Source organism: Sus scrofa, chromosome 7, assembly GCF_000003025.6.
Source record: "Sus scrofa isolate TJ Tabasco breed Duroc chromosome 7, Sscrofa11.1, whole genome shotgun sequence".
Lineage (NCBI taxonomy): Eukaryota > Metazoa > Chordata > Mammalia > Artiodactyla > Suidae > Sus > Sus scrofa.
The window spans coordinates 12,212,785-12,235,002 of NC_010449.5; the positions used below are offsets into that span (position 1 = coordinate 12,212,785).

At 44.2% G+C, this 22,218-nt stretch overlaps 1 long non-coding RNA gene across 1 annotated transcript in view; it reads left to right on the plus strand.

The window, feature by feature from the left end:
- The window catches only part of LOC106504328, a 32,921-nt gene extending 26,893 nt beyond the window's left edge, over positions 1-6,028 (plus strand). Inside the window, exons 3-4 of the long non-coding RNA XR_002346328.1 lie at positions 3,304-3,470; positions 5,422-6,028. This is a non-coding gene — a long non-coding RNA (uncharacterized LOC106504328). The remainder of the gene's footprint in view (positions 1-3,303; positions 3,471-5,421) is intronic.

The window sequence follows — 22,218 nt, forward strand, 5'->3', positions numbered from 1 at the left end:
AAGACAAGCTAGGGACTGGGAGAAAATATTTGCAAACCACATATTGCACCAAGAACTTATCCTGAAAATATATAAAGAACACAACAACAACTTCAGTGGTTAAAGAAATAATCAACCCGATTAGAAGAATAACTGAAAATACATGGACAGACATTTCACCAAAAAGGCAAACAAGCACATGAATATATGTTCAACATCATTAACCATTAGGGAAATGCAAACTAAAACCACAGTGAGATCACTACACATCCATCAGAATAACTAAAATAAAAGATAGTGACTGGAGGAAATGCTGCCAAGGATGCAGAGAAACTAGATCACTCCTACATTGCTGGTGGGAATGTAAATCAGTACTGTGGAAAACAGTTTGGCAGCGTCTTTAAAAAGCTAAACACAAGTATATCACATGACTCAGCAGTTGCCTCCTGGATATTTACCCTAGAGACATGAAAATGTATATTCATGCAAAAACCTATACACAAATGTTGTACTAAAAATTACTAGGTTTTATTTTAAACATCTCAAAAGGGATTTGAAAGGTTGATAGGATCCTGATAGTCATTGAGCATTCAACATTAACTGTTGAATAGAAGGGTAGACCAGATGTCCATTAAGTTCTACTTCATATCTAAACTATGATTTTTAAAAATTTTTATCGTGGTTGATTTACAATGTTCTATCAATTTCTGCTATACAGCAAAATGACCCTGTTTCATATATACATTCACATATACATTCTTTTTCTCATATTATCTTTTTCTCTTATTATCATGTTCAAGTACAAGTGATTGGATATAGTTCCCTGTGCTACACAGGAGGACCTCATTGCTTGTCCATTCTAAATGTAATAGCTTGCATCTACTAATCCTAAACTCTCAGGCTTTCCCACTCCCTCCCCCGTGGCAACAACAAGCCTGTTTTCCATGTCTCTGAGTCTGTTTCTGCCCTGGAGATAGGTTCATCTGTGCCATATAAAATACCAATTTTATGCAAAACCTTCTTCTAGGTTTACAAGAGAATATATAAAAAGCGCATGTTCCTGACATTCAAAATTCTCGCCTATAACCCAGTATGGACAAGGTTGGAGATGGGGAGACCACTGCAACTGAAGCAGTCTATGGGAATGAGGCTAGAGATCAGTTGAATTGAGAGGAGATAACTTGAAAATTAGCCATGATGCCCCGGGTCACAGATGACACATGAATTTTTTGTTGTGGAGAATGCAAGTTGAAACTCTCAGTGAACAGATTGTTCCTGGAGCCAAAGAGGTCAAGGATGAGGTCTGTGTTCTGGAAATGGGAAGGACTGGAGAGAATGCATTGAGACATACAGTCAGAGTGGTGAAACTGTCTTGTTCAAGGTCACAGGCCACCAGGAGGAGGTATATCTCTTTTTTGCAGGTACTCTGTGGTCATTCTTCAAATTTCTACCTTCTAGTTCTTTGCTTTGGTTGTGTTGAGAGTTTATTCGAGTTTCTCAGTAAGTGTGTGTATGGTGACAGCTCCCCACTCGCTGTCCTTTCAAATATTAGTCATTTCTGTCTAAAGGAAGGAATCACCTCTACTTCTGATGGTTGCTTAGTCCCAGCCTCAGATGTTTTCAATGCAAGGATCTCGAGAATATGATGCGGAGGGGAACATAGCTGCCCTTCTTTTCCCCTCTATAGTAATCAATAGACCTAGTTAACCCAAGTTTTTTGAATATATATGTTCAAAACATACATACAGATACATAATAAACACATATATGTGTATGCATATGTATTTGTATGTATATGGGTCATCCCAATGTTTGTCTGCCCTTCCTCTTTCGCAGGATCTGAATTTACCTGATGACTGCCAGCCACACACCCGTGTGAGATGGGGCTTACACTTTATGTCTGCCCTATTTGTCTGATGAATCACGCTATTATTCCACGTGCTTCCCTACTAAGGCAGACAACCAAAGCATAGAGTTATTTTCTTCTAATCCATGCCTTTAGACTTCTGCCCACCTCTGGAGTGAAACACCTCTATCAATTTCCTCTTGATTAACTAGAATCCCTTGCCACTATTCCCGTAATCAACCAGTATTTGTTAAGAATCGTAGACTGTGATTGTTGTGCAAGAAGAGCATTTCTTTAGCGCTACTGCGAAATGGAACTAATGTGTAAACACAACAGATGCAGATGCTTGCCGTTCGGGAGGCTGAATACTGTAGACTCGAAAGCAAGTGTCAAAGTGCCCTCTAGTGGTTCATGCGGTACACTGACCGTCAATGTCCTTCCAGGGCAAAGGGAGCCCAAGTTGCAAAGATACAAGACTACTGGAAGCCTGACTTTTTGAATCCTATTTTCAGTTTCTTCCAGACACCCTGAGGTTCAGACAGGATGTGACACATGAAGATTTAAGTTAATTAAAAGAGCCTCCAGCATCCAAGACCAGGAAGAAATAAATAAATACTGAGAGGCTAGAAAATAAGACACTTTCACTGTACACCAAGTATCCTCACCATTTCTTTGCCAGTCTGCTCAGAAAAACTGAGTTCTGGTTAGCAGGTTTTTTTTTTCAGCCAGGAGGGACATAATTTGGTTGGTTAATGTTTATTGCCTTGTTACATGTCCACCTAGAGGGAGAGTCTCCACTTGGCTACTTATTTGTTATTGATGACAAATAACCATGTGGAATGACCAAGAAATATTCCTTTCTGAATTCTTTCAGGAACGTGGAGTTTAATCTGCAGCATTCAAGTACTTCTGGTACAGTAACAAGATGGTACCATTTTCACTAATATCCTTAAAACCAGTATAAATGATCTATGGTTGATTAGAAACTTCTAATACAGTTATTGACTTTTTACATAAGGGGCACAGACTCCTCTGGAAATAATGCTGGCCTGAAGGCATGGAGATATGGACCATGGCATTGCCTCTGCCACCAGCTAGGTGACTTTAAGCAAACCCTTTAGCATCTCTGGGCCTCAGTTTCTTCATTAATAAATGAAAGAACTGGACTAATAATTGGTTACCTTTTTCAGCTCTACAATAATCTAATTTCAAAATATCATTTGGCAGGAGTTCCCATGGTGGTGCAGGGGAAACAAATCTGACTAGCGTCCATGAGGACGCAGGTTTGATCCCTGGCCTCAAGGGTTAAGGATCTGGTGTTGCCATGAGCTGTGGTGTAGGCCGGCGGCTACAGCTCCGATTCATCCCCTAGTCTGGGAACCTCCATATGCCAGGGTGCAGCCCTAAAAAGATTTAAAAAAAATCACCTGGCAGATTATAAGTACCATGCTTGTCTTAGTGTGTATTTCCTTCATCAGCCCCAGGGTACCAGCTCCTTGCCCGTTCCTCAGCAGAAACCAAGATTCAAGGAACCAGCTGAGCTAAGGAGGAGACACAGACTAGGATGCTAGCTAGGAAGCCAGCTTTCCTCTTCCTGAACCCAGGAAACATAAGCCCCCTGGAAGGGGAAGGAAGAGCTGAAGTGGTGAGTCACTCAAATGAGAACAAAGGAGCAGGATGGGTGGAGCTAGGAGCAGCAAAGAGGAGCTGGAACTTCCCAGCTTGCGGGTCAGGACCCAGCAAGGAAGGGACTCAGAAGGACCAGCCTCCTTGTGTGTGGACCCACACTGACTCGCCGCCCACAGGGAGTCCCACCCTGGGCATGGCTGAATCTCCAGAACAGAGGTGGGGCACGGATGCCCATGAGGGGTCAGAACATGAAGGGAGCACTTCCTTCACCCCTCGACCAGCTACGGAAGCGCTGAGGAGAACAAGTTGACCACGTCTCCATGAGAGGGACCTCAGTCCACACCTTTGATCTACGACAGAGCCCTGTGGTTTTTTGTGCAGGTGTACTCAGCAACACTAATAATGGAAATGGAGACGTGTGCACATCAATTTTTATCAACCTGTCATATTTGAGAGGAATTTTCTATTTCTTATAAACGTATTTATTTATTTTGGGGGCACCTGCAGCATATGGAAGTTCCAGCGCCAGGGACTGAATCTGCACCACAGCAGCAACCCAAGCCACTGCAGTGACAATACTGGATCCTTAACCCAATAAACCATAAGGGATCTATTTCCTTTTAAAAATGAGGAGTTCCCGTTGTGGCAGAGTGGTTACCGAAACCGACTAGGAACCATGAGGTTGCGGGTTCGATCCCTGCCCTTGCTCAGGGGTTAACGATCTGGCGTTGCCGTGAGCTGTGGTGTAGGTTGCAGACACGGCTCAGATCCCGAGTTGCTGTGGCTCTGGTGTAGGCGGGTGGCTACAGCTCCGATTCAACCCCTAGCCTGGGAACCTCCATATGCCGCGCAGGAGTGGCCCCAGAAAAGACAAAAAAAATAAAAAATAAAAAATAAAATAAAAATAAAAATGGGAGTAGCTTTGGCTATAGTGATAATGTCCTCTCTCTCTCTTTTGTTTATTTATTTATTTATTTTTGGCCTTTTAGGGCCACACGTGCAGCTTATGGAAGTTCCCAGGTAGGGGTTGAATCAGAGCTGCAGCTGCTGGCCTACGCCACAGCCACAGCAATGTGAGATCTGAGCCCTATCTGTGATCTACACCACAGTTCAGAGCAATGCCAGATCCCTGACCCACTGAGCGAGGCCAGATATCAAACCCACATCCTCATGGATACTAGTCGAACTCATTTCCACTGTGCCAACAATGGGAATTCCCAATTTCCTTCCTTTTTTCTTTCTTTTTTTTTTTTGGCCTTTTTGTCTTTGCAGGGCCACACCTGCAGTTGTAGCCACCAGCCCACGCCACAGCCACAGCAACGCCGGATCCTCAACCCACCAAGGGAGGCCAGGGATCAAACCCTCATCCTCATGGTTCCTAGTTGGATTCGTTTCCGCTGCGCTGATGGGAACGCCCCAATTTCCTTTCTTAATTAAATGAATTTTCTGCCAAGAATCTAAGGCTTCGGCCATCTCTGAAAATGCTTTCAGATGTGAAACAGAATTATCCTAAGATTTCTCAGTGCTCAGGTTATTTTATGTTGGGCCTTAAATCAGGCCTAACAGTACCAGAATTTATTATATGAAATATTACTTATAATGGGTAGGTACCTCACCACCTGAAACATGGAATTCTTTCTATTATATGGCAGGGCTGTGTTTATGTATTAAGTTTCTGTACACGAAGCTGTCAGGGATGGGGTGATGCCCCCAATTAATTTTAACATTGTTATAAGTGTACTAAAAGAATACATTCAATCAAATATATTAGGTGCCACACAAAAAATAGAGGTAGTCTGGAATTTGGTTAGAAACGGAAAAACAGTGCACAAAAACAATCAAAAAGGAGAAGTTTATTTCATTACTAAGAGAAAGTCAATGAGCATATTGGTAAATGTTTGAGTTTGTCAAGGAATACTCCTTAGGAGGCAGGATTTTCATTTGATGTTGTTTGTATTTTTAAAAAGAGGTTGAAAGAAGGCAGAGAGATCAATAAAACCCTCCTGGCTGGAAAAGAGGAGCTGTTGCCAGGGCAACGAGGGAAGATGAAATGTTATGGATTTGAAGGAGACAGCATTTGACTAATGGGGAAGAAAGAGGTGAGAGAAAACAGAGACCAGACGTTTGGCCAAAGCGAGAATGTGAGGCACGTGACCCAAGTCTTTGCAGCTTCTCTATTTAAGGCTCCAAATGGCGCTCCCCCTGCTCGCAGCATCCAATCCTCTCCCAGCTCACAGGCGTCTCATGCTTCCACCGTCTCTTCTCCCTCCAGCGAAATTTCATCTTAGAAAAAGACCAGAGACAACCTAAAACTCTCCACTTCTCACAGAGGCTCTGGGATTTCAACATGAGGTAATGTCTCGTGCTAGAGTCTCTCCAGGGATGGCAAACCCTTCTCGGAAGCCTGGGTCACAGGAGCGCAAGTCCAGGGAAGAGAGAAATGTATGTTAGAGTCTATGTTTGCCCTTTTAACAGGTACACACATGTTCACATTACTCATTACTTCACTTGAGTCCTCTTATTTTATTTTATTTTTTTGTCTTTTTAGGGCTGCTCCTGTGGCATATGGACGTTCCCAGGCTAGGGGGTCAAATCTACACCACAGCCACAGCAACGGCAGATTGGAGCCGTGTCTGCAACCTAGAACACAGCTCAAGGCAATGCCAGATCCTTAACCCACTGATCGAGGCCAGGGATCGAACCCGTGCCCTCATGGTTCCCAGTTGGATTCGTTAACCACTGAGCCATGACGAGAACTCCCCGAGTTCCTTTTTATATGCAGTAATGTTAACGATAACGTTATTACAGCTACCGTTTATTAAATGATATGTTCCCGGCACAATGATAAAGACCATGTATGCATTATCTTACTTAATTCTCTCATTAAACCTCATAAAATAGGCATTAATATTATTTGCATGTTTGTGTAAGGAAAACAGGATTAGAATGGATGTGGAACTTCCCCAGGAACAGGCGATGCTAGGGTTCAAACCCAGGTGTGTCCGATCAGCAGAATAACCTTGAAAATTGGGGCTCATCAATCGGATGATGCTGTGAGAGAAATTCGAAATTCACTTGTAGCTACCATTTTAATATCTGTCAGAGGAGAGATCTGAAGAGGCAGGAAGTTTATAAAAACAGTTCAGGGAGTTCCTGCTGTGCGCAGTGGGTTAATGATCTGGCTTGCTTCTGTGGAGACACCGGTTCCATTCCTGGCCCAGACACCGTGGGTTAAGAATCTAGTGTTGCTGTAGCTGTGGTGAGGTCACCTCTCTGGCTCAGATTTGATCCCTGGCCCGGGAACTTCTATGCGAAGGAGACAGCCAAAAAAGAAAAAAAAATTTCATGATTCTCTCAAGTTCAAATATTTTAAAAGTTGGCCAGAAAAGAGATCATATATTAGGCAACAAAACAAGTTGAAAAGTTCATATGAAAAGGTCTGACCCAATGTAAGCTTCAAAAAGAGAAGGATGGCTGTGCCTTCTGATATACATTAAATGTGGAAAACGATGGGAGCTATAATGAGGTGCAAAAAAGTGAGAATGACAGACTTTTTTTAATTTGTAAAAGCAGGTGAATAGAATATAATGTATTTCTCTTGAGCCTTGTTATTGCTGTTCTTGGCTCTTATTAAATCAATGAAGAATACAGAAAGTAGAAAATTAAATTTAAAAAGCATTGTCTGAGAGACGCTTCCTAAGTTATAACCCCCAGTGAATGAAAATCACCTAAAAATACAGAATTTAATTGTATGTGATGTTCAATGTCTGAAAGGGTTCTATCATTTTTTTTCTTTAATATAAAAGAGTGGAAGGTTCCATGAGGCCCGGAGGTCTTTAACCATGGCAGAAACCCATCACATTCAAAGGTCTCGAGGGTTAGAGGGAAAAAAGTTCACATATGTAACATTTATCAGTGAGGGGGGAGCTGGGGCCTCCTGTCTTCTCCTTGGAAGAATGAGGTCAGGTGTATAATTAAGTCCAGGGCAGGAGGTAAGTGAGCACTGGTCTCTCGTTATGGGATCATAAAGAAATAGCAAGAACCCAGCACGTACCATCCGGATCCTAAGTGAGAGTCCAGGCAGCCTTCGGCTGTAAGTCGCCCTCAGTAGAGAAGTTTGGTTACCTGGTAGGGTAACCATCTTCTTTAATGAATAAGTGTTTTTCAACCTAGGGAGATGCAAAATTAAGTATAGAAAGGCTTAAGAGAATCAGAACACTAATGCCAATGCCCTTATGTTAACGAGGTGTCTGCACATTGGGTGTTTTGCCTAAAGATAGCCTTTTCTCTGCAATTTGAAATGTAGATTTAAGCCATCAATTAAACATACTGTTTTAAGGTGAAATCTTCCGAAGTGATTCTCCGTATTGAAACATCTAAGAGAACTTTAGGTTTACTTTAGTTTAATGGATTTGTAACAATTACTCGTTGCTCCGGAAGGTCGTGTTTAGGAAATCAAGTCACTGATGCCTTAAAAGGGAAAAGCCTGGGTCGACGCAGCTGCTAAGGGCACGTGGCCCAAAGAACACCAGCCCTTGACTTTGGCACCTCTGCCATTTCCGGATCCAGCCCCTACCTGTGGTTCACAAAAGGGGCCTGTGATAGAAAAGGTTGCCTGAGGGAGTTCCCGTCGTGGCTCAGTGGTTAGCGAATCCAACTAGGAACTATGAGGTTGTGGGTTCGATCCCTGGCCTTGCTCACTGGGTCAAGGATCTGGTGTTGCTGTGAGCTGTGGTGTAGGTTGCAGACACAGCTTGGATCCCATGTTGCTGTGGCTCTGGCATGGGCCGGTGGCTGTGGCTCCGATTTGACCCCTAGCCTGGGAACCTCTATATGCCGAAGGAGTGGCCCTAGAAATGGCAAAAAGACCAAAAAAAAAAAAAAAAAAAAAAAAAAAGGTTGCCTGAGCTTGAGTGGGCTGCTTCCTCCATCTGTCCACAAATTCTAGCTACAGCCACCTGGGTTTTCCATGGCCTCTAGTCCTCCTTTCTCCCCAAGACAATGCACAACACTCAGTGGCATGCTTGGGCATGGAAAGGGTTAGGGAACAGATCAAAAATGCTTGTGTCTGATTTTCCAGTCTGGCAGCTTCTTATCATGCGCTTTGTCCTGTTTGTACCCAGTGTCATCTAGGGAACCCCAGTTACACCCCACACGATACCCAGTTGTGATGGTATCAAACCTGTACCCACCCATCTTCCGCCCCCACCCCGCCAACATGGCAATTGACTCCTTTCACTTCCTTTGGTCAATGCCATAGTTCCATGTCTGAGTTGTAATACTTGTAGTCTCTGGATGGCCTGAGGCTTTCCCCTGCAGGAAGGCAATGCTATTATTATAGCAAAAATGCCTCCAGAAATAGTCTCACTAGGGAATTGCCTTACCGGGAAATTTCTCTTAACATAGACACAATCCAAGCATCTCATTCTAAAGAACACTTTTTCCAACAGGTATGCAAGTGTCAGCCATGTAATTCTGTACCACCCTCAGAGCTCTGGCAGAGTAGAAAGGATAAAACTACGACCTCAAGGCAAAGGTTAAGTAGATTGATTTAAAATGACCTGAGGCCCTTCTCAGGAACAGGGAACCGCAATTCATCTGATCAGATGGCTCAAAATACATGCAAATATCATGAGATGAGCCACGATGACTTCAGCTGGTAGTCCAGGACACCTTGCTGTCACTAGCAAAAGTTCACTTTTCCTCCAGCATATCTGAAGGGAGGGTGCAGGTGCCCCAACAGATTTGTTCTTGCCATGACTCGGACTCTGTGTAAAAGAACATTAGGGGGAAGAATAACTGCCTCTCCCCCAGAAATTTTTCCTAATTGCCCCTGACAGCCTTGTGTTCACCTCCCCACCCTGGGGAATAGTGGCGTCTCATTGCAAGTCTGGCCCATGGTGCAAATGGAGACTCAGAGACAGTAAACCCCAACCATCTCATAACCTCCGCCAGCAAATGTGGCCCTGACCGCCCTGTGGTCCCTTAGAGGAGGTGGCTTTCGTCACCCTATGCTGAAAAGGTAGAGAAGGGTTGACCATTTGTGGATGGGAAAGTTGCCCCTGAGCAACCCCGTGGAGATGCAGAGTAAGTGCACTCAGGACAACCGGCAGGGGTGGAAACTCGCTGAGCCAGTGCTAGTTAGGATTCACTTCATCTTGACGTCATGCTGTGCTGCTGAGGAGCAGGGTGAGGCCAGCAAGGCGCCTCGGGTCAGAATGGAAGGTCGCACTTGAGCTCAGGCCCTGTGTGCTGGCTGCCCACTCTTCTCTCCATGCCTGTTGCCATCAAGGCTTCTGTGTTCCTTTGCTGGGGCTGCCCTAACAAGAGGCCACAATCAGGAGTTCCTGTCGTGGCTCAGTGGTTACGAACCTGATTAGTATCCATGAGGATGCAGTTCAATCCCTGGCCTTGCTCCATGGGTTAAGGATCCATGAACTGTGGTGTAAGTCACAGATGCGGCTTGGATCCCGAGTTGCTGTGGCTGTGGCATAGGCTGGCAGGTGCAGCTCTGATTTGACTCCTAGCCTGGGAACTTCCATATGCTGCGGATGTGGCCCCCCAAAAAAACAACCAAAGCAAACAAACAAAAGGGGGCCAAAATCAGGGTGCCTGGAAACGCAGAAATGTATTCTCTCACAGCGCTGGAGGCTGGAGGGTCCCAGTTAGGGTGTCAGCAGGGATGTCTTCCAAGGCCCCTGAAGGAGAATCTGCCCCATGCTTCCCTCCTACAGAGCTTGGCTTCTTTAACCTACAGGTGCATCAGTCCAGTCTATGCCTCCATCCTCACCCCACATTTTCCCTGGATGTCTCTGTCTCTTCTTGTAAGTTCACCAGCATATTGGATTAGGGCCCCCCAGTGACCTCATCTCTTTTTTTAAGGGTTATCATAGTTCTTTTTACTTATTTATTTTTAATGGAAGACTCTATTTACTTTTAAATGTTAGGGCCACACCCATGGCATATAGAAGTTCCCCGGCTAGGGGCTGCAGGCCTATGCCACAGCAACGCCGGATCCTTAACCTACTGAGCGAGGTCAGGGATTGAACCTGGGTCCTCATGGATGCTAGTCGGATTTGTTTCTGCTGAGCCACAACAGGAACTCCCTATTTATTTATTTTATTGAAGATTAGCTGATGTACAAGGTTATGACAAATGATTCAGTCATACATGTTACCAGCACAATTTCCTTGTTCCCTGTCTCACCTTAACGAAGCACTGGAACTGGGGGCAGTTTACAGATTTATTAAAGTGCAAGTACATTTTCAGAGAAAGGAGAGGACTCAGGTGCCCACAGGTTAAAAAAGAGGGTTTGACTCACTCTGCAGTAGCTTTTTTTTTCTTCTTCTTCTCTTTTTGTCTTTTTAGGGCCTCACCTGCGGCATATGGAGGTTCCCAGGCTAGGGGTCTAATTGAAGCTGTAGTGGTCGGCCTACGCCAGAGCCACAGCAACGCCAGATCCGAATCCAAGGCACATCTGTGACCTATACCACAGCTCACAGCAACGCCAGATCCTTAACCCACTGAGTGAGACCAGGGACCAAACCCGCTATCTCATGGTTCCTAGTCGGATTTGTTTCCGCTGTGCCACGACGGGAACTCCTGCAGTAGTCTTTATACCCTACAGTGCGACCTGAGTGGAGACCCAATTTGACCTTCCTTTTGGTCTTGGGCACCTGATTTGCATGGGAAACAGGTTTGATGGTGGCCAGGTGAGGAAGAGGCGGCATTCCTTCTCTAGCAGGGAGTGAGCAGCCCAGGCTGGTCAAGGTGAGGGAAGGGGCATTGCAATGAGACGCGGCCAGAGGCTTTGGGGTTTAATTTCTTGAAGGACACTTGAAGCCTGTAGCATTCCCCCCTCTTTTTCTTGAGGACCAAATCTTTGGCCCCTTCGAATGCCCTGCTCATGTCTAACTACCTGCCTGTTTTACTCTGTGGCATCTGGGAATCTAGATTATAAGGGAAAAGGGCCGACCACCGTTCTAGCTGCTTCCTGCTGAATGGGGGCATTGTAGGCCTCTGGGTTCCCTCTGCCTAATTTCTGTCAGGGCATTCGTGAAGGGGAGGTGTGGCTCCATGGGATGGCTTGTTCCAGTGTTCTTAGGATGTTGACTGGTTGATAGCCCCATCAAAGTATCTTTTGAAAACTTGTTGGATTCTAGAAGAAACTAACTTAAGAAGCAGATTAAAAGTCAAAGCCAAAGATCAGTAAGGGAAATATTGTAAAGTAATGAAGCCATTTAATGTAGTTATATATTTAATGTAGGTGTAACAGACCCAGTGAAAAATAATTGGAAAAGTGACAGTTTGAATGTTAATAGACAAAAGAAATCTAATTTTTAAAAATAGGCCTGAAACCCCATTTGGACCTGGCCCTTCAGGGAGACTTGTACTCAGGTAGTTGTCTAGTTTTGTCTAAGTAGATTTTAACTGTTAATGTGGTATTGGCTTATAAATTACAAGAGCTGTTCATCATTGTATGTTTCCATCTTTCCTTGTTATAAGAGGGGACCTTGAAAATGTAAGGTTGCATCTCCCAGCTGCCAGCTGATGTTGTTCTGAGAATGGCTGGCGGATTAAAGTGTGTCTAAACCTTAAATTTTCAGCAATACAAGCATTTGTCTGGTATTACCTTGGATGTCTGAACCACAGCTATTCCACTTGTCTTTGAATTGTATTCTTCTCCTAAATGGCTAAAGCAGATGTCACTGTTAATGAGCTCAGTGTTTTCCTAGATATGAGAAGATGCAAGCATTTGGGCTCATAAAAATCTTGACCTGAAAATACCTAACTCTCGGAAGGCCCATTCCATCAGTTTTTCCAGACCGCAGGGCCCCTCATTCCTGATCTCCACCCTGACCCTCCTTGAGGGGCAGAAGCTGCAGCTGCTCAGGATTTACTCCATGTAGAGGCAGATAGCTAGTGCCCATCTCCAGTTCACAGGGCTCCCTATGGTCATACATTTGACCACAGTCTTGGGGGGGGGTATTTTATGATCATTTTGTCCCAAGGTGCTAGGAATGCTCATTCCCAGGTCTGGTACAGATTCGTTGACAGGCTACTCAGTGTGCTATTACTGGACAGACCTTATTCACAGTTGTCAAAATTCTCAGGACCACCTGTCTTTTTTCTTTTCTTTTCTTCTTCTTTTTTTTTTGTTTTTTTTTTTTTTTTGGTCTTTTTAGGGCCGCACCTGCAGCATATGGAAGTTCCCAGGCTACAGGTCTAGTCGGAGCTATTGCTGCCAGCCTACACCACAGCCACAGCAATGTGGGATCTGAGCCACATCTGCGACCTACACCACAGCTCATGGCAACGCCGGATCCTTAACCCACCGAGCAAAGCCAGGGATTGAACCTACAACCTCTTGCTTCCTATTTGGATTCATTTCTGCTGCACTGCAAGGGGACCTCCTGCACCACCTGTCTTATTAATCTGTCCCGGCCCAAGTAAACATTCCCTCTTGTTGCATTTTCTCATATCTAGAGTTAGGCTGATCTCATATGGAACCATATATTATTTTAGAGACTCAATTAGACATTTGGCAATGTAAGAAATAGCAATTTTGTAAAAATACTTAATAGTAAATAGTATAGTTGGTAGTATTGGTAAAGTTATAAATAGGAATTTAGGTTAAAAGCTTTTACCAAATGTAGTCCAGTATATCCCGCTTCACCTGGCTTTGTCTGTTTCTTATCTTTAAGGGAAATAATATACTGGCTTTGTCCATAGTAATATTAGTAGTGGCCTTGACAGAATTATATTTTTCTTAGAATGAAATTACCAAAGGGCTGACTAATAAGGGCCGTGGAAGGAAGAAACCCACCAAAGTAAATCAGAAGTACTAACTGTCGGTAACTGACTATAAACCCAACCATCTGATTGATTCTTAAAATGCACACAAGATTGTACCCATGATAGAAAACATTTGATTTGTGTGTGAAACAAAAAGAAACCAAGAAAAGTAACCATACTGTCAGGCCTGGCAGTCTTGGGATAGCTGTTTACTTATGAGGTAGTCTTCTTCCTGGCATCAGTGTTTTTCTTTTTTGAACCTTATTTTAAGGCGCCTATGGAGTTAGCAGTTCTCTTTATAGACCAGTCCAATGCAAGGCCCTTCTTAAGAGAAATATAAATTTAAGAGTTAATTTTTAAATTTCTTTGTGCCTGAAGCACTTAAGGATACCTGAAGAGAAACCTTTTATCTAGGTTAGAGACAGTCTTTCAAAGGATACCTTTCCCAGTGCATATAGCCCCTGCATCTCCCACGGCATCTGATCTCTATCCAAACGTAGATTTTAGCAATCAGCCTCAAAAACACCCTTAGGATATTTTTTTAATAATTCAATTAAACTTGACAGTAGTTTAAAGTAGTAAAAAAAACTATTCAGGGGTGAGTTTTTAGACGGTAAACACCAAACTCAGTAACCTTAGAAGAAAATCCATATTTATGGTCAGGGTCAGAGCAGGTGTTATTTACATTTCAGGAGACAGTTTTTATTTACCTAATAAGACTGTAGAACCCAGAGGTCTCCAATTTTCGGAGGGACCAGGCAGAGAAAAAAGAAAAATGTTTTAATTTTACCCACAGATATAAATCACCAAATTGTTGTAGTTCATTAAGTAACTTGAAGGGAAAGGTTTTTATATCTGAAAAATGAAGATCAAAAGCCAGCAATATGTCAAATTAAAGTTAAAAATTATAATCGTACTTAGCAGTTTTTATCTCATGTTAATTAATTTTATTCTTTACAAGTCCAGCTTTTTATTAGTTTTGTTGATCTTGTCTGGTGATTGAGAATGATAATAACAGTGATAATTTTAAGAAGTCTGTGAGGAAAAAAAAATTTAAGGCTTGTATGGTTTGTCTAGTGAAACGGGTGTCTTGATTACTGGAGTAAATTATAGAAAGTATACCGCAAATGGAAAACACATTTTTAATAATTTTCTTGAGGGCATCAGCCCTATTGCCAGTAAAAGTTTTAATTCACCAAACAAGAATTATGTTTGCCAGGGAGCCGGGAAAAGCCAAGCAGCCGTCTTGGATTTTTCACAGCCCTAACTGTTTACTTTAGCTATTGCTTACCCATTTTTAATTCCTTGATTTAACAGTAGACTCTTGCCATGTTATAAGAACATCAGGATGGCAAAAGCCTGGCAATGAAAGTGGAATAAACTTTATCCACATATACTCTTGTATTTGGCAGTGTTACCTGATTTACCTGTAAAGTAATTCCAGTTAGTTTTTTTTTTTTTTTTTTGGAGGTGCCTCAGGGGTCCCCTGAAGCATTTCAAGTTAGCTAGAGGTCAGAAAAACTTTAACTAGAATTTTGACATTTGGAAAATTTGTTAAAAACAGCAAAATGTGGAGTTCCCGTGGTGGCGCAGTGGTTAACGAATCTGACTAGGAACCATGAGGTTGCGGGTTCGGTCCCTGCCCTTGCTCAGTGGGTTAACGATCCGGCGTTGCCGTGAGCTGTGGTGTAGGTTGCAGACGCGGCTCGGATCCTGCGTTGCTGTGGCTCTGGCGTAGGCCGGTGGCTACAGCTCCGATTCAACCCCTAGCCTGGGAACCTCCATATGCCGCGGGAGCGGCCCAAGAAATAGCAAAAAGACAAAAAAAAAAACAAAAAACAAAAAAAACCCCAGCAAAATGTTTTAAAGCACTTGGTCAAATAGAATCAGAGATCATCCTGAAATAATACTTATTTACTCAACCAAAGTATCAAAAATTTAAAAGTAAGTAGGAGTTCCTTAAGGGCAAAGAAATTTACAATTTATTACCAAAGGCATCATTCTAAGAAAACCGTGTTTTAACAGAGAAACCAAATCCAAATTTTGTACCAGCTTACTTTTTCTTTTTCTTCTTTTCTTTTTTTGTCTTTTAGGGCTGCATCCACGGCATGTGGAGGTTCCCAGGCTAGGAGTCGAATTGGAGCTACAGCTGCTGGCCTACACCATAGCCACAGCAATACCAGATCCGAGCCACATCTGCGACCTACACCACAGCTCAAGGCAACGCCAGATCCTTGACCCACTGAGCAAGGCCAGGGATCAAACCTGAAACCTCATGGTTCCTAGTCGGATTCGCTAACCACTGAGCCACAACGGGAACTCCCTTACTTTTTATTCTCGAATGCCTTAGTGTGACACCAAACATATCATAAGTTTCTCTGTAAAATGAAACCACTGTTCAGTAGTAAATGTTTCAGTATCTTATTTTATTTGGCGATGACCCAGCTATTCCATAAGTTTCCCTCATTTAACTTAATTCAGTACAACTCTAAATTTTAACATTACCAGATACCTGGAGAGACCATTTTCAGATATTCATAGAACCATTATTCCTAAAGGTTTACCCCAAAGCTCTTATTTATACCAAGTTATTTCCATTGGCAATTTTGCAACAGATATAACAAGATCTTATTTAATTTCTATTAAACCTTAGGTACAATAAAGGTGATATACTTAATGTTGAAACCAGATATTAATTTACTATTGAATATTTCTAGTTCGTGTGAATCTAGGATTAATTCTAGCCAGTTATCTTTTTTATTTGCTTAATTTGCTTTTCTTTATATTCATAATTTTTAAATGGCTTTTTTTTTCATTATAGTTGGTTTACAGTGTTCTTTAATTTCCTTTCAGCCAATTAAGTAGAGCTCTCTTATGAATTAGTTTTGGAAATGCTGTACATGCACAGATAACATACAAACAAAACAGAGGCCTCATAGTTTTTGCTGTAAAGTAGTAGTAGAGGGATGTGCCTTGAAAGTCACAGTGTCGAGAAAGTAGTTTATTGAGATAATCCAGGGAGAGGAGAGATCGCCGGTATTTTAGAGGCAGCCTCAGCAAGGCTGACGGGTTGTTTCCCATCTGAAATGACAGTCAAGGCAGGAAAGGGTGGTGGATGAAGGACGCTAACACATTACCTCTGGCAGATAGTTTCTGAGAGCTGGCATCCCTTGGTCAGAGAAAACCCTTGTCCTAGAGCATTCACCTGCACCCCCGGAAACCCCTGTGAGGACAGGCGTCCCTGGCTCCACAGGCGAGACTTTTGCAGGGTGGCAAAGGGATTTGGGGCCCCTACTGGCAGGCTTGAGAGTTGAGCATCCTCAGGTGGAAGCCTGCGTGTCCTCCGACAACTTCTGTCTGCTTCACAGAAACCCAAGACTAGTGGCGGGTGTCTCCTAACCAGCTAGCACAGTGGGCCCCCTGGCCCGCAGGTTTCACCCTGGTCTGAGTTCCCATGCTACACTTAAGATGGGTGGGTATACTTTATCTTGGGCTAGGTCGTTCAGCCTCGGTGGCGTCATCTTGTTGGAAGAGACCTTAATGGTGGCAGACAGCCCCGGCCTATGTCCTTTCCCTTGACGGAAGGAGCATGGCTTGTGCCACAGGGAGAGGAAGAAATTACCCTGGGATGTCCTGAGGGGACTGAGATTTTATTCATGGTTCCTTTAAAAATGGCTCAAGGGTGGCAGCTTCCTCAAGGGCGGAGGCCAAGTGACAGTAACAGAAAGAGAAGGCTGGGGACTGGGCCTTAGAATCCTGTGGGGGAGGTGGTGGCCAGGGGCAGTGGGCCGTGTTTTGCTTAAACCGATGTGTGCCTCACGTTGCGCAGACATGGTCTTGATGGGGACAGACGCCCTAATAGCCGGGTCTATTCCGTGACCCCCTTATCCTTTCATGGGAGTCTTTGGCAACGGCGGGGGCGCTACTTACATGGAGGTTCCCTGTCCCATGCCCACGTGATATCAGTTGACCTCGTCCCCAGCCAGGGAAGAGAGGTAAGGAATCCTTGTCCACCTTGGGCGACCGTTGCCAGGGCAGTGAGCTATGGTGCCTTTGGACTAGGTCAGGGTGCAGCCCTGACCGGAATTTGTCAGTTGCTTCCATAACCGCTCACCCATTCACCAAAGGTTCTGGACAGAGGAGTAGTGGAAGAGACAGAGGAGGAAGGAAGACAAAGAAAGGAAAAGGAAGGTGCAAACTCCTTATAGCCAACTTAGCCTATCAGTTGCTGGGAAACCAGCCGCGCTCTGCTGAGCTTCTCCCCTGGAAGGAGTCGGAGGGGGAAGGAACCATCTGCAGGGAGAGGGTCGATGTGGGTGGGGCTGGGGGGGGAGTGAGCGTGTGCTCAGAGAGAGGAATGATCCATGAGCCAGAGGGGAAGAAAGGGCATCGGACTTTTTTCTTTTTTTTCTTTTTCTTTTCTAGACACATCAGGCCACCCCCCAAACACACCAGCACTTCTACAGCACTAGAGACTTTGCACCCTTTGTGCCGCGCGTCCTCTCCTGGGCTGGAACACGCCACAGGTTCGGGGGCAGACCTTGATCTGCCCGTGCTCCTGTTAGAGCAGTCCCAGCGGCAGGCACTGTCTGTGGCCCCGCACGACCTGGCCCAAGCCTGTGCCCTGGAGTGGACACCACTGATATCCTGGCCAAGGCAGCTGGGGAGCCCAGGGGGTGGCTGACGCCGCAGCATCAGCGGTGCTGGCTGCTTGTCCCAGGAAGCTCATCTTGGGTGGCTTGGCGGTAGATGAGTCAGTGGCCAGCCGTGAGAAAAAATTTCAGGGCCTCCCCTTCGAGCCACCCCCGCCCCCATGCATAGCAGGTCATAGGTGGAAAATGAGAGAGGATCCCTCTAGGATGGGGGTGTCCACCTCAATCCGAGTCACTTTGGTCCCAGTCAGAGCATCAAATATGTTACTGTCTTCCTCGGTCCCTGTCTCACCTTAACAAAGCACTGGAACGGTGGATGGTTTACAGATTTATTAAAGTGCAAGTACATTTTCAGAGAAGGGGATAGGACTCAGGTGCGCATAGGTTAAAAAAGAGGGTTTGACTCACTCTGCAGTAGCTTTTTTTTCTTCTTCTCTTTTTAGGGCTGCACCTGCAGCATATGGAGGTTCCCAGGCTAGGGGTCTAATCTGAGCTGCAGCAACAGCAATGCCAGATCCTTAACCACAGCCACAGCAGATCCTTAACCCACTGAGTGAGACCAGGGACCAAACCCGCTATCTCATGGTTCCTAGTCGGATTTGTTTCCGCTGTGCCACGACGGGAACTCCTGCAGTAGTCTTTATACCCTACAGTGCAAACTGAGTGGAGACCCAATTTGACCTTCCTTTTGGTCTTGGGCACCTGATTTGCATGGGAAACAGGTTTGATGGTGGCCTGGTGAGGAAGAGGCGGCATTCCTTCTCTAGCAGGGAGTGAGCAGCCCAGGCTGGTCAAGGTGAGGGAAGGGGCATTGCAACGAGATGTGGCCAAAGGCTTTGGGGTTTAAGCTCCTTGAAGGACACTTGAAGCCTGTAAAATATACACATACCCATTCTCTTTCTGATTCTTTTCCCACATAGAGGATCACAGAATTTTGGGTAGAGTCCCCTATGCTATTCAGCAGGTCCCTGTTGGCCAATTATTCCATATACCTCAGTGTGCCTATGCCAATCCCCAGTCCATCCCTCTCCCCACCACCTGTCCCTTTGGTAACCCTAAGTTTTTCAAAGTTAGGGTTTGTTTCTGTTTCTGTTCTGCAAATAAGTTCATTTGCATCCTTTTTTTTTTTTTAGATTCCACATATATGATATCATGTTTGTCTTTCACTGTCTGACTAACTTCAGTTAGTGTGATAGTTTCTAGGTCCATCCATGTTGCTGCAAATGGCATTATTTCATTCTTTTTTATGGCTGAGTAATATTCCATTGTTTATATGTACCTCATCTTCTTTCTCCATTCCTCCTTGGAAGGACATTTAGGTTGCTTCCATGCCACTGGCCTCACCTTAACCTGACTACATTAGCAATGACCCTATTCCCCCCCAAAAAATGGGGGGGTCATGTTCACATGTTCTGGGAGTTGGGACGTCAACACATCTTTTAGGGGCCCACAATTCAACCCATAATGTCTCTTACAACAATGGTGAACAGGAGTTCCCATCATGGCTCAGCAGTAACGAACCTGACTAGCATCTGTGAGGACATGGGTTTGATCCCTGACCATCTCAGGTGGTCTCGGATCTGGTGTTGCCATGAGCTGCGGTATAGGCTACATATGTGGCTCAGATCCCGAGTCGCTGTAGCTGTGGTGTAGGAGTCCAGCCCCTGCAGTCAGGGGGTTTTGAAGAGGAGGGTGGCAGGCGCAGAAAGAACGGAGACGCGTACACTCTCGAGTAGTGCTCAAGCAGTCTCAAATTTATTGGTGAACAGTGGCCACTTATATAGGAAAAAATTTAAGCTTACATCAGCGGTAAAAGATGACTATCTTGAAATGTTTCCAGAGTTACGGATTAAATTTAAAGATTAAGAAGCAACTGTTCCAAAAATGATAGATGAAGTTTACAGATTACAAAAGGGGCATGATCTGTGTAAAATACACCCTAAACCTATTAAAAAGTAAACAAGCGAAAGCTAGAGGCACATCCAGGTCACAAACAACCTTGTAAATGTCACGCACACCTCATTGTCCTTTAACACAAATGTCTATTTACTACCTAGCAACAATCTTACTTTAACGTCTAATATTATGATAGATTTTTATACTTAGACAATAAAGTAATAATAATCATCAATTCCTAATGCCTACATACTATATTGTAAAAACTAAATAATTGTGCTGCCTAAATAAAGCATGCCAATATTATCTAAGATCATCATATGAAAAAACAGAAACCTCCCCAGAAGCTATTAGTTTGGAAGTAGACAGCACGGAGCCATAGCGCCAAAGATAAACTAAAGGCTAATAAACAAAAATAGGTTGAAGCTTAAATAGAGAAAAATAAATTCCTTTCTTAAGGCAAAAAGAACACAGAGTTAAGGCACAGTAAGCAAGGCATGGATCAATTATTGAAAACAAAAGAACAGAAGCCAAAGGTATGTATCTCCAGGCACTGGTCTCTAATGCCTGGTGGGGGTTTCGAGGCCTAGTGGATGTGCTGCTTTGCAGAGCCTTCTTCGGAACCTCCTGGACTCTGTCATCAGGCAGATTCCTTTCTTCAGAGTCCCCTGGACTCTGTCATCAGGTGGACTCCCTTCTTACAGCACGGCTCCCAGCACTGCGTCTCCGATTTAACCCCAACGTGGGAACTTCCATATGCTGCACAGAGAAAAAAAAATGGTGAATAATTCTAAACCTTGAAAGGCACATTCAGAGCCAGTGCCAAGTATCCATCACTGAGCAACAAACCATCCCAAAACTGAGTGGCTTAAAACCAGAACAATGTCCATTGCTGATACTTTTGCAGCCTGGGCTGGGCTCCGCAGGGCAGCCCTGCTGCCATTTTGCCAGTGGTCACTTACGTGACTGCATTCAGCTAGTGGCTCAGGTGGGAGCAGGACTTAGCTGGAAGGCTGGGCTTCTCTGAGCTTTTTCTTCTTCGAGTGACCTCTCCCAGTGGTCTCTCTAGAGGGGCAGCTGGACTTCTTCATGGTGGCTCAGAGAACAACGTGGGAGCTGCTAGCCCTCCTTCAGCTTAAATCTGGAGTTGGGCACAGCATCATTTCTATACCATTTTATAGGGAAAGCAATTTCCAGGGCCAGCCCAGATTCAAGGGGAAGAGAGAACCCAAGGGCATGAAACCAAGAGGAAGGACCAGTGTAAGACCACCAGTGTAGGAGCCCATCACAGCCCAGTAAAATACAGGGGTAAAGCTTATCCTTACACATCACAGAAGGGAGAAATGGAGATATAGGATGAGGACCTGAACCCCTCCCTCTTAACTGATGAATTCCACATTACATAGTCTAAAAACTAAGATTTCAGCTAACAGACGCTTCAGGCTTTCTTCTTCCAGGAAAATATCATGATCCTGTTATATAGCCGAAGTGTCCAGCTAGACAAAGGCAGCCTTTTCAACTGTATGTCATTAGCACCCCTTTCAAAGAGGCTTTTCGAAATGTGCCACCTTATGTCTCAAAGGTCTGCTCTGCCCCCATCTATGGGCTGACACCATGCCTCTTCTTCCCTGGTCCCCTCACCCTGCTGATCACAGGCCAACCTAGGAAGAGCTCAAAGGGACTCATGGGGACACAGCTGCAGGAGAAAGCCTGTAATTCAGATGATTAAGTAGGCGTCCCCACCTCCTGGCTTGTGCGCACTCTTCCTCCTTCCTGTAATAGAGTTTTTAGAAATGGTGAAATTTCAAAATTCCAAGGCTGAGATCTTTTTTTTTTTCTTCAGAGGGCTCTGTAAAAATTATTCTTAATTTAACATACTTATAAATAGAACAACGAGTCAACTGTATTTAGAAGTTTAAGAAAAGATTAGATTTTATAATCTGCCATTTTAATACATTAAATATTAACTTTAAAAAACAAAGTAAACCTGGGAGTAGTCTCTCTGTGCGGAAAAACACTCTCAAAGGTGCCAAAAAATTTACGTCTTTATTTAATATGTATGACTCCCTCTGGGCCACTATCAGTAAAGTGATAGTTTGGTAAATTGTTTTATAGCTACTGCCAGACATGAGTAATAAGTGGTAATTATGAAGGATGGGTAAAAGGGGGAATGTGCTTTTGTATAAGGTAATGCAGAAACGGTTCTCAAGGAGACAGTGAGGCGTTTTGATTGAAAATTTGGATTTCAAAATTGGTGACCTCCATCCAAACCTTAACTTGCCATCAGCTCCTGCTTTGGGTAAATCCCTGAAGCTCTCTGTATTCCCTGGACACCCATGACAGAGCACCACAGCCTGGGTGGCGTGAAAGAAGAAAATGTATTGTCTCACTGTTCTGGAGAAGAAAGCATTCTCATCTCTT